General features: G+C 44.0%; 1 pseudogene; it reads left to right on the top strand.

Annotated features, from left to right (window-relative positions):
• The first annotated feature begins 12,041 nt into the window (after positions 1-12,041).
• On the top strand, positions 12,042-13,503 carry LOC139334498 (protein S100-A1-like; annotated as a pseudogene).
• The last annotated feature ends 1,131 nt before the right edge of the window (positions 13,504-14,634 follow it).

Here is a 14,634-nt window from a genome sequence, read left to right as displayed (position 1 = left end):
GTGATACTTCTCTTCAGGTTTGGGCAGAGAAGACACGTAAAAGGCGACTGAAGCACCGTGAAGCTGCACGACATCTTGGTGAACAGTTCAAAGGGTAAGTGTTTCAGGCTGAGCGGTAAGGTTCAGGCGTTGCACAGCGTATGGCAGGATGATGCTTCGCTCCGAACCGTCGTCTAATACTGCATAGGTCTCCAGTACTCTATCTTGATTATGAAGTAAAACTTTCACAACCTTCAGCATCACCTTGGGAGATCTGTTTGGTCTATCCAAGTACACCTTCTCAGTAGGAGCAGTCACCATGAGCACACTTTTCTGGGTTTGCTGGACTGCATCATGCAGTACTGTCAGATGTTGCTCTTTGCAGGTATTGCAAGGCCTCTTAAGGGTGCAAACCTCGGGCTTGTGAGATCATCCGCACTTCCAACACCGCTGTCCATCCATTAACCACGTCACGTTCTGGTTTGTGTTCAGTTTATTGAACTCTGTGCAGGCATTCTGAAAATGCTCTTTATCGTTGCAGTGAGGACAGTATGGCTTGGGTTTGGATGAGGACTTCGGTTGTGCAGAGCGTCCTTTGAAGCTGTGGTCGCCACTGGCACTAAGGAGGAATGCTGTCGGCTTCTCCTTTAGTTTACTGAAAGGACGGTGGTCCCTTTTTGGTGGCTTGGGTGCTTCATAGTTATAAAGTGAAGCTGCTCTACCTGCTATGCGCTTGGCTTGGGATTTCATCTGTAGCCAGGAACTCAGATCAGGTAAAGTATCTGTACCTGTCCGAAGGATACCTTGGGTCAGGTAGTATTCAACAAACCCATCACTATAGCTTGGCGGCATCTTGCTCAGTAATCGATCAACATGAGATCCACATCTTAGTTCGTAGCCGTTCTGTCCCTCCAGGGTCCTAAGCATGCCCACTAGTGACTGAATGGACAAGGCAAATGCATTAAATGCTTCAGAGTCTCCAAACTTGAGGTTCACTTTGGACGAGCTGACGGGGTTGGCCATACTTTTCCTGCAGAGCCTGCATGGTCATTGTGTAAGGCCTTGGATCGTGCATGTAGGCCTTGGCTAGCTGGAGCGCACTCTGTAGCTTCAGGTGTCCAAGGAGCACTTGACACTTGACTTTGCTTAAAGCAAAGTCACTTTCTTTACCACTCTCGAAGAAGGGAATCATAGGTTTGGGAATGCCATAAGATGAGGCAATGAGTGGGAATGCATCTGCTGATTGTGGTTGATGTGGACCGGATTGAGGCGAAGCTGGAGCCGGGCATGATGCTGCCTGGACGGGGTAGGTGAGGGTGGAACTGGATGGGTGATGCTGAAATGGATGATCTGGATATGAGGTAGAGACTGAGTGGTAGTTCACAGGTGCTGAACTAGAAGACAGGGGTGCAGGAGGAGCATCAGAATGTAGCAGAGGAGGTGATGGATACTGTACAGAAGGCAGAGTCACATGTAGTGCTGGAGGCGAAGCCGCACAGAGTGCTGGAGGCAGTGCCACAGTCACTGGAGGTGGAGCCACACTAAGCGTCGGAGATTGAGCCACATGAGCTGGAGGCATAGCTGCACAGAACGCTGAAGATGGGGCCGCAAGATCTGGCGTCATCGGGTTCCTGTGCTTTCTCTTTAAGGAGAGAAGTAACCATCTTAGCTATCGCCAACTCCTCAAGCTCCATCTCCTTCACTCTCTCTTCTAGCTGAGCTGTTTCCAGCTCGGAGAAAACATTAGAGCGGAACCTGTTCTTGGATGCGCAAGATGACCGCATGGACCTGGAGTTGGAGCCCCTCTGAGATTAGCATGTCTTCCCACTGTGTGAGTGCTGGGATGAAGGAGCCCGTTGTGTGGTGTGGGTTTGTCCCTCAGAAGGGAGAGTTGCAACCACATAGTCACTCAGGTAGGCTGGGCGGTGTCGCTCTCTCTGCGAAGCACGTTGGGCTCCAGGTTCAGGCTGGACATCTGTGGGTTCCATATCTTGGTTGATACTCTAATCCGGCTCGAAGGACCATAAAAGGGAGAGGGGGCGTCTCCAGGAATTTAGCTCGTTTAGAGTGGCAAGGTGTAAGGAGAGTGGTGTTCCTATTTGAGAACACGGGCCCTATTCACTAAAGAAACATTATGTTGTATTAACCTTGTAAAACATTTTCTCTATTTACCAGAAATACATCCCAAAACAAAATACTGTCCCCATGCCCTGAGTTTTGTATGCACCTCAGAAATACATGGTAAATTGATATTGTCATTTTCTATTTGAGGAAATGTATATTTATATATCATATACTAATGTTTTTGATTTCTTTTCTTTCAGTGACGTGTATGTGGCAGTGCAGGCATTGTGGATGGAGATGACACGTGTGGGTGATGACAGATGAACACACACCGAGACTGGTATTACTTGATGGACAGTTGTGGCTGGAGCAGTTGTACTGGTTTTCAAGAACTTTTTCTGTGAGTGGAGCAGTCACACTTGCACGTTGGGCTCCTAAAGTTGAGATTATCTGACATTGCTTTTATAGTAAGTAATTTTTCACCATTTCTGACTTAAAAAAAAAAAAAAACAGTTCATCTGTTGATTGTAAAAATTCAGTGTTTAAAACAATAACATGCATATTTTTATAGTTATGCACACATCATATTGCATTGTTCACATTGTTTGAGGGTTGTTTTTTTACTGAGTCGCAATAATTTTGTTTGTAAAATATTCTACAAGCATTTTTGACATGGTTGAAAAAAAGGTACATGTTGAATGTTAAACTTAAATGTCAGAAGTGCACATATTTTTGCAAGACTGTAAATGTGGTTTTTGTGGTTAATCTTTTTTTGTGAAATATAAATCATCCCATAATGCTCCTTTGGTTCTGTTGAACACGCTGCTTTACTGCATGTCTTACTGATGCACCTAAATGGTCATAATCCGTGTTGTTAGTTACAGCTGTGCTTTTTGCAGCCATGACCAGTTCAGAAAAAATCATCCATCCATCCATTTTCTATACCCTTTCAGGGTTGCGGGGGTGCTGGAGCCTATCCCAGCCGTCAACGGGCGAGAGGCGGGGTTCACCCTGGACCGGTCGCCAGTTGATCGCAGGGCACAAACACACAACCATTCACACTCGAACCTAGGGGCAATTTTACAGTCACCAATTAAGTCTGTGGGAGGAAGCCGGAGTGATCGGAGAAAACCCACGCATGCACAGGAAGAACATGCAAACTTCACACAGGAGTCGAACCAGCAACCTTTTTGCTGTGAGGCATGCGTGAGCACTACCTGCTGCGCCACCGTGCAGCCCAGATAATATCAGATAAAAATAAAAATGAAAGGTGTGCTGTGCCGCGCAGGTGCTCTGCGCCGTCTGAGGTTGCCTTACATGGCCAGGTGGCTCACCTGTGCTCCCGCTGTCCAGGGGGAGGCGTCTGATTTGGATGCATTTGCACACAAGTGAGAGGAGCCCATATAACTGATGAGAAGGAGAGACCTGAAGCCACTTCCACCAGCACCTGCTAGCGTCACAGTCCAGGTGAGTCCCTGCTGTTTCTGTCTAAGCTGAAGGAGGTGAGCACGGTGAGAGTTCACTTTGTTCAGGTGCACTGGCGTCTGCAGTTTGCTTTTAACATTTCCAAAATATCCGTGCTTTAGTCTCTGCCTTGGTTAATTAACACCAGTCTTGAATTTGACATTCAAGCCTTTTAATTAGCTCCCTGATCGCGACGGGAATAAATGATTAACGGCAATTATCGAGAGTAATTGAAGCAGCTTTGCTGCCACTTATTGTGTGTTAACAAAAATGAAAAATGTTGTACTGGACTGCACTTTATTGAAATGTGTCCTCAACCTAATGTATATAAAGCACGCGGAGGAGCAAAATAAAAGTCGAGTCAGAAGTTGGGTCAAAAGTACCCGCCTTCCCTAAACCCCCAAAATGAAGTAACTTCATTGAATTTTAAACACCAAATCGACTCTGCCTGAAGAAGCAACTTGTCATTCACCACAAAGTGTGTGAATACCTGAGTTTTACCTCTTCACATGGCAGAGGACTGCATTTATTCAGGAGACGCCACTCGTTTTTTTGACGCTGTCAATTGTATTAATTTTTAATACTAAGTAATTTTGAATGCATTTTTATTTTTCCCAATAAAATAGTTTTTTGTTAAGTTCGTTGCCAGTGAACAATGTAATAAAATATACAAAACAAAACAACATAACTCAGTCAACTGATGAACACATGTAGGGCAGTGTGCAGCCTTTGCAGATACAGTTTTTCCACCTGCAGCACACAGTGTTGTGTGTGTTTTATAGTCCTTCTTTGGCGGGCAGAACTGACTCCTCTTCCTCTTACTTCCTGTCTTTACCATCGCTAATGTCAGCCAATAAAACCAATAAAATAAGCAATAAAATCGATAAAACAAACAAACAAAAACCCACGGAACATCTATGACAAAAACAAACCAAAATGCTCTGACGCTGTGATGTCACTCCATGACGCAGCAGGCCTGCGACATGAGTCCCGGGAACATCAAAGGTATCAAAGCCAGACGCGCGCATCAAAGCCCTGCGGCTCTTCAGTCCACACCGTGATGTATATAAGGACTGATCAAAGGACCCACGCATTCACAGTGTTCTGGACTCGAGGGGAAAAGTTGACAAACGGTATTTGCATTATTGTGACTTAATTTACAAACGATATTTGTATTATTTTCACTTTATAGAACTCCAACAACACAAGGAATGCCGATCTTCAGTCTTGGTCAGATCAAATCTGAACCGGAACCTGATCACATTGGTTCACTGAGCGCTCGCCCGACAGAAAGCCACGAGCCATCTCCAGATGTGCCGTCACCAGTCCGGACAGACTTCAGTCAGCTCCGCTTGCTGCATCAGAAGAACCGCACACTCTCTCTAGCCATGGAGCCTCTGGCTAGTGAACAGGGGGAGGATAACATCCCTGCATCCGCTGACTCTGTGACTTGCAGAGTTCAACGTGACAGGTGTCTTTGTCCTCTGCCTCCCCCTTACCACACGTCTCCAGCCGCGACAGGCCTGCTCGAATCTGAACCGGGACCTGATCGCACTGGTTCACCGAGCGCTCGCCCGACAGAAAGCCACGAGCTATCTCCAGATGTGCCGTCACCAGTCCGGACAGACTTCAGTCAGCTCCGCTTGCTGCATCAGAAGAACCGCACACTCTCTCTAGCCATGGAGCCTCTGGCTAGTGAACAGGGGGAGGATAACATCCCTGCATCCGCTGACTCTGTGACTCGCAGAGTTCAACGTGACAGGTGTCTTTGTCTTCTGCCTCCCCCTTTACCACACGTCTCCAGCCGCGACAGGCCTGCTCGAATCTGAACCGGGACCTGATCGCACTGGTTCACCGAGCGCTCGCCCGACAGAAAGCCACGAGCTATCTCCAGATGTGCCGTCACCAGTCTGGACAGACTTCAGTCAGCTCCGCTTGCTGCATCAGAAGAACCGACACTCTCTCTAGCCATGGAGCCTCTGGCTAGTGAACAGGGGGAGGATAACATCCCTGCATCCGCTGACTCTGTGACTCACAGAGTTCAACGTGACAGGTGTCCTTGTCTCCTGCCTCCCCCTTACCACACGTCTCCAGCTGCGGCTCACCTGCTAGAATCTGAACCGGAACCTGATCGCACTGGTTCACCGAGCGCTCGCCCGACAGAAAACCACGAGCCATCTCCAGATGTGCCGTCACTAGTCCGGACAGACTTCAGTCAGCTCCGCTTGCTGCATCAGAAGAACCGCACACTCTCTCTAGCCATGGAGCCTCTGGTTAATGAACAGGGGGAGGATAACATCCCTGCATCCGCTGACTCTGTGACTCGCAGAGTTCAACGTGACAGGTGTCTTTGTCTTCTGCCTCCCCCTTACCACATGTCTCCAGCTGCGGCTCACCTGCTAGAATCTGAACCGGGACCTGATCGCACTGGTTCACCGAGCGCTCACCCGACAGAAAGCCACGAGCCATCTCCAGATGTGCCGTCACCAGTCCGGACAGACTTCAGTCAGCTCCGCTTGCTGCATCAGAAGAACCGCACACTCTATCTTACCATGGAGCCTCTGGCTAATGAACAGGGGGAGGATAACATCTCTGCATCCGCTCACTCTGTGACTCGCAGAGTGACACCTGTTGGCAATGAGACCATAGTGTTTTCCAGAGCCAGTGGGAGCATTGCAGGAGCTCTAACCGGGCTCAGCAGAATGTCTTCCGCCGTGAAGTCAAGAATCGCAAACTTTGCCATCGTGCTAAGAAACGGGACAGCAGCAAATTAACAACAACAAAAAATATAACAAACAAACAAACAAATAACTTATTCCATTCATGTCTCAATAAAGATGAAAATGTTTCCATTCCAGCTCTTGATGTCATCTTGATGTCATTTTAGACTTTAACAAAGGACTTATTTAGCTCCTCCTGTCACAACAGCAGCCTGATCCCTGCTGAAAAAAGTCAGAGAAACCATTCGGCATATTCTAATGGTTCCTGGTGGTTTTGTAATGGTGTCTAATGGCTTTTAATGGCTACTTATGTTCTCCTAATGGTTCGGCTTGTTTTTCTAATGGAATTCTATAATCTCCTACACAAATCTACAGGACTTTAACTGGTCCCTACTAATGGTTCCTACAGAAGTCTTAATGGTTCCTACAGGCATTTCTATACCAGTCTAATGGTCACTATACAGTGGTCTAGTGGTCACTACAGGGTGTAGTGGTCTCTAATGGTTCCTAATTTGATGGAGGAACACAGATGTGATAGCCTTCTTTGGCGATCACATCTGTGATTTCCAGCGGGTCCTTGTGTAGGCTATACAGTACATTGTAAAAAAAAAAAAAAAAAAGAAATAAGAAAAAAAAGAAAAAAAGATGAAATTCTAATTTTATGATAATTGGCTGCATTTTTACAGTACTTTCTGTTTTTTTTAAATAGTACTAAACTACTAAATCTGTAAAATTACAGACAATATCTGTAACAACAGATGACAACGTGCCTGTTATTTTAAGTATTTTTACAATAATAAATACATTTATTTCTTTTTTTTTTTTACAGAAAAAATGCATACAATTTTATGTAAAATGACAGTAATTATCTGTAATTAAATATGTAGTTCGTTATATAACAGTTTATGTCCATACTAACATTCAAATGTTTTTCTCTGTAATTTTAAGATAAATCTTACTATTTTTATATTTAGGCGTAATTTTACATTCAACCTGTAATTAAACATGTAGCTCGTCACATAAAGGTTTATGACCATACTTACAATCAAACATCTTTCTCTGTCATTTTAAGACGGAAAAACACACGTACAGAGACAAAAAAATTAACAGACGACAAACGACACAACAGAAACATAACAGACAGACGACAATGGAGCCAGAGGTTTTACGACACCGGCAGCTCGTTTATCTCCGGCTGGGAGAGCGCCGTGGGGAGGTAACATTAACCGGCTATTTTAACCCATATTAATGTTCACACATTACCCGTTAATAAACGATACCGTTTAGTGACAAACGCTTGCCATATAAAATATGGACTGACATATATGTCATTTAACCATGAGTCTTGATACAGGGTTCTGTATGCTGTAATTTCAATGCTATGTTTTCAAGATCTGAAAAGTGCTTGAATAGTTAAATGTGTATGAACCCTGTAAATAACCCTGACTTAATTCAATAGCCTATGAAAATGTTGTGTTATTAAACATCAGAACCATATTGAGGAACTAAAGTGTAACAGATGGAGAAATGAAGCATTATTGGTCTAAGCTTTAACATTCATTAGAGTTGTCATATCAACTAAAATTCAGTTGCTCTTGTTTAATCCTCCTGTTCTTACCCTCCTTTTTCCATCCAGGCAAGGGCAATGTACTGCTGCATAAACATCAGTGTTCCTGTACTGCTATTATTTTTCAGTGATCATGACACCAGACAAGATTTTAGGCTGAGCAGAGAGTCCCTGGCGGTGCTGCTGGAGCTTCTCCACCAGGAAAGGCGACATGGATGGGGCGCCACAATAGAGACCTTGGTCTATCTCTTCTGGCTGGTGAGTGGGACATCCTCTAGTTGTGGTGGCAAGGGTGTTTGGGATGCCTTGCTCCACTGTTCACCACATCGTCCATCGAGTTACTGAGGAGGTGGTGGCCATTCGCCACAGGGTCATCTACCTCTCCAAGACCACAGAAGACCTGGCGGCAGTAACTCAGGGGTTTGCAGGGCTGGCAAGACACAGAGCTTTTCGAAAAGCTGCTGGAGCAATCGACGGCTGCCATGTGAGGATCAAGCCTCCAAGCGGTCCTGATGGTCACTGTTATCAGAAGAGGAAACTGTTTGCTTCAATAATCTTGCAGCACCACCAGGGACTCCTGCTCAGCCTCAATGTTCTCTGTAAATCTGCAAATCTCTGTAAATAGTAATTTCTGCTGATCTTTTGTAAATAGTTGTACATTTTAAGAATGCCCACTTGTAAATAGAAATATTCATATTGTAAATATCTGTAAATATCACAGAAAAAATAAACTAATTGTGTTGTCACTGAAAAGTAGTTCAAAAGTCTACTTATATTGTAAATAAGAAATGGAATAGATAATGTAACGAGGTTATAAGATTTTAATTTAGAACACAATATTTTTAATTAACAATTTAAATTTAACAACACAGAACATAATCAACAAAAAACATTAAAAAAAAAATCAGCACCTGTCAATCATTTCATTGTCAATCTCATTTTTTGCAGGATTGTTCTAAACATTAGTGAAGCATGACAAGATCACATTATCACAGATATGTACAGATTCACAAAAAGTGACATCAGGACAGACATAAAATTCCCACCCCCACCCAAAAACAACATTCATTTGATGTGATCCAAAGATTATATTTGTACTTTGGTCTTTGTATAGGATTTGGGTTCCTTTATGTAACTTTCACATACAAATACAGTATGTATAGAGAACAAATGGGCCATTCATTTATGCCTCAGCAGTTACCTCCATCCGAGTGTAGCCGTGTTTTTGGCCCCTAGGTGGTCGTTTTGACCACGGAATTTAATAAACTCCTCCGTCTGCTCCTTGCTAAGAAAATGACATGTAAGGCATATTTTCTGTTATGTCAACAGACAAAATTATTGTTCCACATAATAACAACAATAACAATAATAATGGTGCTGCTGGTGCTGTTGGTCCCTATTGTTAAAAAAAAACAATTCGTGTGCAACGCATCTTGGGATATGGCAGGCCACGAAGGATAGTAGCGATGCATCCTCCGAAAACAGGGAAAAGGAGGATGCATTTGTCGGCTGCTTTTGGAGGACCCTTCGAATTTGGACGAACTGGGACAGCCTTCGCGCAGAGCTATGACGTAAACGGCCTTCAAATGCATCCTCGAAGGATGCAGCCCCTGAATTGGGACACAGCCACTAATGCTCCTGCAGCTGTGTGATTCTGCATTCATTGATATTTCGCTTTGGTCTTCACAGTTGGACGTACAGGTTTAAAGGGCTCATCATGGCACACCTGCGCTGGCTGATCATGTGATTAACCTTAAAGCTAGAACATCTTGTGGCTCTAACAGGCCGTCTGAGAACTCACTGTTTGTTTTTACATGTTTACACTCATTACACACGTTTGAAAGCTAATTTTCACAATAAACACCAACAGCTGACAGAACTGTTTTTAAAACTGAGGCAACTCACCGATGATCCACAGATCAATAACACCAGACAAAAACGGCCTGGAAACATCCAGAAGATCTACACATGAAAATACTCAACAGAAAGATATTTTCTTCTTTCAAATCAAATATAAAGTGAAGGGCGTCATTTTGTGTGTCATTGCTCTGTGGAGTCTGAAATTTCAAATGGACCAATCACAATCCACCATTGGAAGCGGAGCAAACAGTAACCAATAACAGTCTGACCTGAACAGAAGGGCTTTGTTCTTTTCATGCGTGTGCAGATTGAGCCAACCGTAATCGAGTTTGCAGATGACTGACACTTTGAATAGTCAATGAAATTCTTATTTATGCCTCCAGTAAAGATATTCAGTGCTGATAGAGATATTACACACAGTTTGAAGTGATGCGCTTAGAAAATGGCCTCTATATAAAGATATATGGCCACAATAAAGGTATAGGCAGACACCTTAAATATGATTACAGATGGCCAAAATTTAGATTTCATGAATATAAATTGATATTTATGTAGATAAATATATTAGTCATTTTACCAATAATACCATTACTAACTGCAGTGTATCTTTGACTTTGCTATCTCTGGAACACAGCTGGACCAATAAATCAGTCAGACCAATGTGTTGGCTTTTTGTGGATAGTCACTGTGAAAACTATTCGAGCCCCTCAGCTACAATGCATTCTAGTGATGTGAAAACAAATGTAGTGAACATTTGGTAACAGTCTAATGAAACAAACATGAGTGATTTTTGAGACCCTCTTTGAGAATTTAAGTCCATTCCTCTGGCGCCAAAGCTTCTAGCTCGCTAGTATTCTTTGTTTTCCTTGCTGCCAAAGAGAAATGTCAGTACAGAAATGACAATATGAAGGTTATTTGTGTTACAGAATCATTACTATTGGCTCTATCAATGTACTGTATCAGCCTGTAAAACCCAGTACTAGTCAGGTTGTATATACGCTAGCAGTTTTCCCCATCTCCCCTCATTATTCTAAGCTAAGGTAAGCACCTGCATGCAGTAGTTAATTAAAAGTGAGTGGTATCGAGGTTCTCCTCTAACTCCCTGCAAGAAAGCAAATAAGTGTATTTCCCCAAATTCCCACCTGATCCTTTAAAACTGAAAGGTCTCCAGTCAGTTACAGGTACAGCCATTTGGAGGACATGAATAAACTCAGCAAAGAAATCAAGTGATCAACTTTGGATCAACTTTCGGCTGGAGTGACCTTTTAAAACAAGAGGAACTCTGTAGAATATGAGGTGCAGGCATTAGTGGAGCATCAGGGATGAAAACATTCAGAGGTGACGGTTGCTCAAGTCTGAGCCTGCAGAGCGTCTTGTTGTTTTCCTTCATATTTTTTCTTTTTATTTAAGGAAAGCTCTGCATCTAGTGTGTGTGCCAGTACATAAAATCTTCACTGAACCATCTCACCATCTAACCCTTCAACCCACCACACATCCACATCTTTGTTAACCAGATAACTGCAGTGTTCTTCAGCCTCCTGCTGAATAAAAACCTCATTTTTTTTTCCTGCACCCGAGTTGATGGAGACAGCTGGTCCTCTGCATACAGTACAGATCTGAATCACACTCATACCCAGATCTGATCTTAGCTGTCGAGTCGTTCGTGACTCCAATTTTTGGAACAGGTCCAATCTGGAGTGAGAAGCTGCAGCCCTGAAAATGGTTGTAATGTAATTCCTGCAGACAATTGTGCACCATCAAAAGAGCTTCCACTAAAATTGCTTGTTTTTGCCACTTAGAGCCTCGGATTGTTACTCTTAGTGTCTCATATCATGGGAAGGATCCCTCCAGAGGTTGTTTCTTAAACCGTAAGATCTTTTTGTTTAACCAGAAACTGCTGCTCTATCAGCCTTGCCAAAGCCACCAGATCCCATTTACAGGATGAGTCATTTTATCATCGTCAAACGCACTCCCTGCAAACTTGGCAGAAACAAAATAAAACTTACTCAAACCTTATTGGTTTGTCTTCCCGCTGTTCCAACCATCACCCGCTCTGGTTTGGTTGAAATGAGCCCTAATCAGTGAGCTGGAAACTGTTGCGGCTCTGAACGCTGTTTTCCCTGCTGCTTCTTTGATATCCGCGCTCCCTCTGGCTACAAGTCGCTCAATACCGGACCAGTTTAAAAGCCTGTTCACTCATTAGTCACTCAGACACAAGACATGAAAAAAAAAAAACAAAGTTTCCTTTCAACTGTCTTTTTAATGCTTTCCTCCTCTTATTCCTGCTCAGAGGAAATTGTTGAACATTTCTTTTCGACTTCAACTCGTCAGTAATAACCTTGTTTTTCATAGTGATCCTTCCAGGTATTAACTTTAAAACTGAAAAGATGTCATCCAACCTGCAAGCAGCTGTGGAGGGCCTCATCGCAGTGTTCCACTCCTATTCTGGAAAAGAAGGTGACAAGTACAAGCTGAGCAAAGCGGAGCTGAAGAACCTGTTACAGGGAGAACTCGCTCACCTCTTGGCAGTGAGTATCTTAGACATTTTCTACACATGGATGTTATGTTAAGAATCCAAATGTAACAAAAAGTTTTGCCTTGCCTAACAATATGTGCAGTTCAACACAAATTAGATAGCAGTAGTTTAATTTCACAGCAATGGCAACTACTAGCAACCAAGAGACAACTTTCATCACTCTTCCAGAGCTCTTTATCGAATGAAATGAAGTGTAGTGGCTAACTGGTGCAAGCATGTTCCTGTCTTGCTAAAATGTTAGCAGTTAGCTCGCCGGTCACAGCTGTTCACTAGCTTGGTGATGAGTAGTCTGGTCTATTTCCCAACATACTTTTGCTCTGTGAGGTTCGCACATACATAAATGTGCAAAGTCAGAATCACCAAACTCTCATAAATTAACTTGTTCATTGCTGGTTTCAGCCTGATGAGGGCCACCTCTTCATAAGGGGGCTTTTCCCATGAGCTTACATCATTAGCATCATCAGCTAAAAACGCCTTCCAGGCCGCCTGCTCTGCATGGTGTGTCGGCAGGTTTCATTTCAGAAAGTTAGCCAAGACTAAAAAGAACTTCAAACTGCAGAACTTCAGCCGCTGTTACGTTGGAAGGACCAAAACAATTAGAAAGTATTAATACAGCTGCCAACAAGGTGTCATCAGTGCAGCGCTGTGGCAGAAATAAAGGAATGGTTTTTAGGAGTTATGTAGGCTAAAAGCATCCTTCTGAAGGCAAGCCGTCCTTGACTGGTATGAGAAGTGATCACTGCTGGCTGCAGCAGAGGAGGATACTGGACCATGACCTCCATAAATACCCTGAGGCAGCTGTCAGAATGAGAGAGCATCTGCTGGAATACACTGGACAAATGCTGCTGTTCTGACATATGCTGAAATAAAACAGAACATCTAAAAAAACCTCTGATGATGATGATGATGATGATGATGATGATGATGATGATAATGATGATGATGGTGGTGGTGGTGGAGAGAATGTTAATTTTCTGCAAATTCCCTTAAATCCTGCATATATGCCATTCAAGAGCCAGTCTGCTGGACTGGACTGCTTGCATGCAGCTCATTGCTGAGTTCGGATGAGAACAGATTTCTTCTTCTTCTGTCGTGTTCTGGGAAAGACTATGATGATTAGCTTAGCATCCCAGAGGGTTAGGGTTAGGGTTAAGGTCTCTCTAGTTCCATTTTCATCGTGATGCTTCTGTTTTAGGCCAGCAAAGACCCCATGGTGGTCGACAAGATTATGAAGGATCTGCAATGAATTCTTCGTAGGCTACGATAAGAGCTGCAAGAAATGCAAGGACAACCCTGCTGCTAAGAAAGTCTAAATTTTCACATTAAATCAGTCACCCTGTCTTTACACAAACCTTAATCACAGTAAAAGATGCATCACTGCTGTTGTGGAAATTCTCTGCTGCTGGTGAAGAATGAAATAGAGACTTCTGCCGGCTGACAAGGTTTTATTTTCTTTGCAAAGAAAAGGTCAATCATCACACGAGCCGTAGAATGAAGACAGACCCCGAGCATGGGGAGAGCTAAACATTTATACCTTAGGAGCACCTCCCCTACCCAAAAGTATGAATACACATCTTTTGGGTCTGCTGGAGGTATCGGAGCCAACTCCCTAGGGGGTGGCTCACGCTGGAGGCTTCCTGCAGGACTTTGTATGTACTGTAGATGTAAAGGAGGTCTAGACATGAGAATTTAAAGCACAAAAGGACCTTTCCGTTTCTGGCGCTGTGTTAAGCGGCAGCCTGCAACAGTTGCTCTCTCTCTTTTCCGCACTTTTAGCTATTTTTCTTATTTATTGTTTTTGTTTAGTGTGTCTAAGTTGTGTCATGTGTGTCAGTGTGTCTCATTCTTGGGACCATTTTTCCTGACCGCGTCGCAGTCTGGGCTCAACAATGCGGCGCACCTATTGTTTACACCCGCGATCAGCTGTTGTCGCTACAACCAGCCGCGCTTTTACGGGAGAGGCCTGAAATTCCCAGAGAACTGAGGAGGAAGTACAGGGGACGTAAGGCTGGACGTAAACACCGGGAGAAGAAGCGGAGATATAAACCATCTCTCCCTTCCATCATCATGGGGAACGTGAGGTCGCTATCTAACAAGATGGATGAGCTGGCGGGCCTGGTGAGGACTCAGCGGGTGTATCGTGAGAGCAGTGTGCTGTGTTTCAGTGAGACGTGGCTACACGAGGACATCCCGGACTCTAATGTAACAGTGGACGGCTTTCAGACTGTTCAGGCGGACAGGAGTCACCGCGAGAGCGGCAAGAGGAAAGGTGCGGGACTTGATATTTTTATTAACAACAAGTGGTGTCATCCTGGTCATGTTACTCTGAAGGAGCGTGTGTGCAGCCCGGACATTGAACTGCTCGCCGTGAGTCTGAGGCCATATTACCTGCCGCGTGAGTTCTCGCATGTGATCATCCTGGTTGTTTACATTCCTCCGGCTGC

The sequence above is a fragment of the Chaetodon trifascialis genome, chromosome 7, assembly GCF_039877785.1.
Source record: "Chaetodon trifascialis isolate fChaTrf1 chromosome 7, fChaTrf1.hap1, whole genome shotgun sequence".
Lineage (NCBI taxonomy): Eukaryota > Metazoa > Chordata > Actinopteri > Chaetodontiformes > Chaetodontidae > Chaetodon > Chaetodon trifascialis.
Note: the sequence above shows the minus strand (reverse complement) of the source record. Positions and strands in the feature narration are given on the sequence as shown.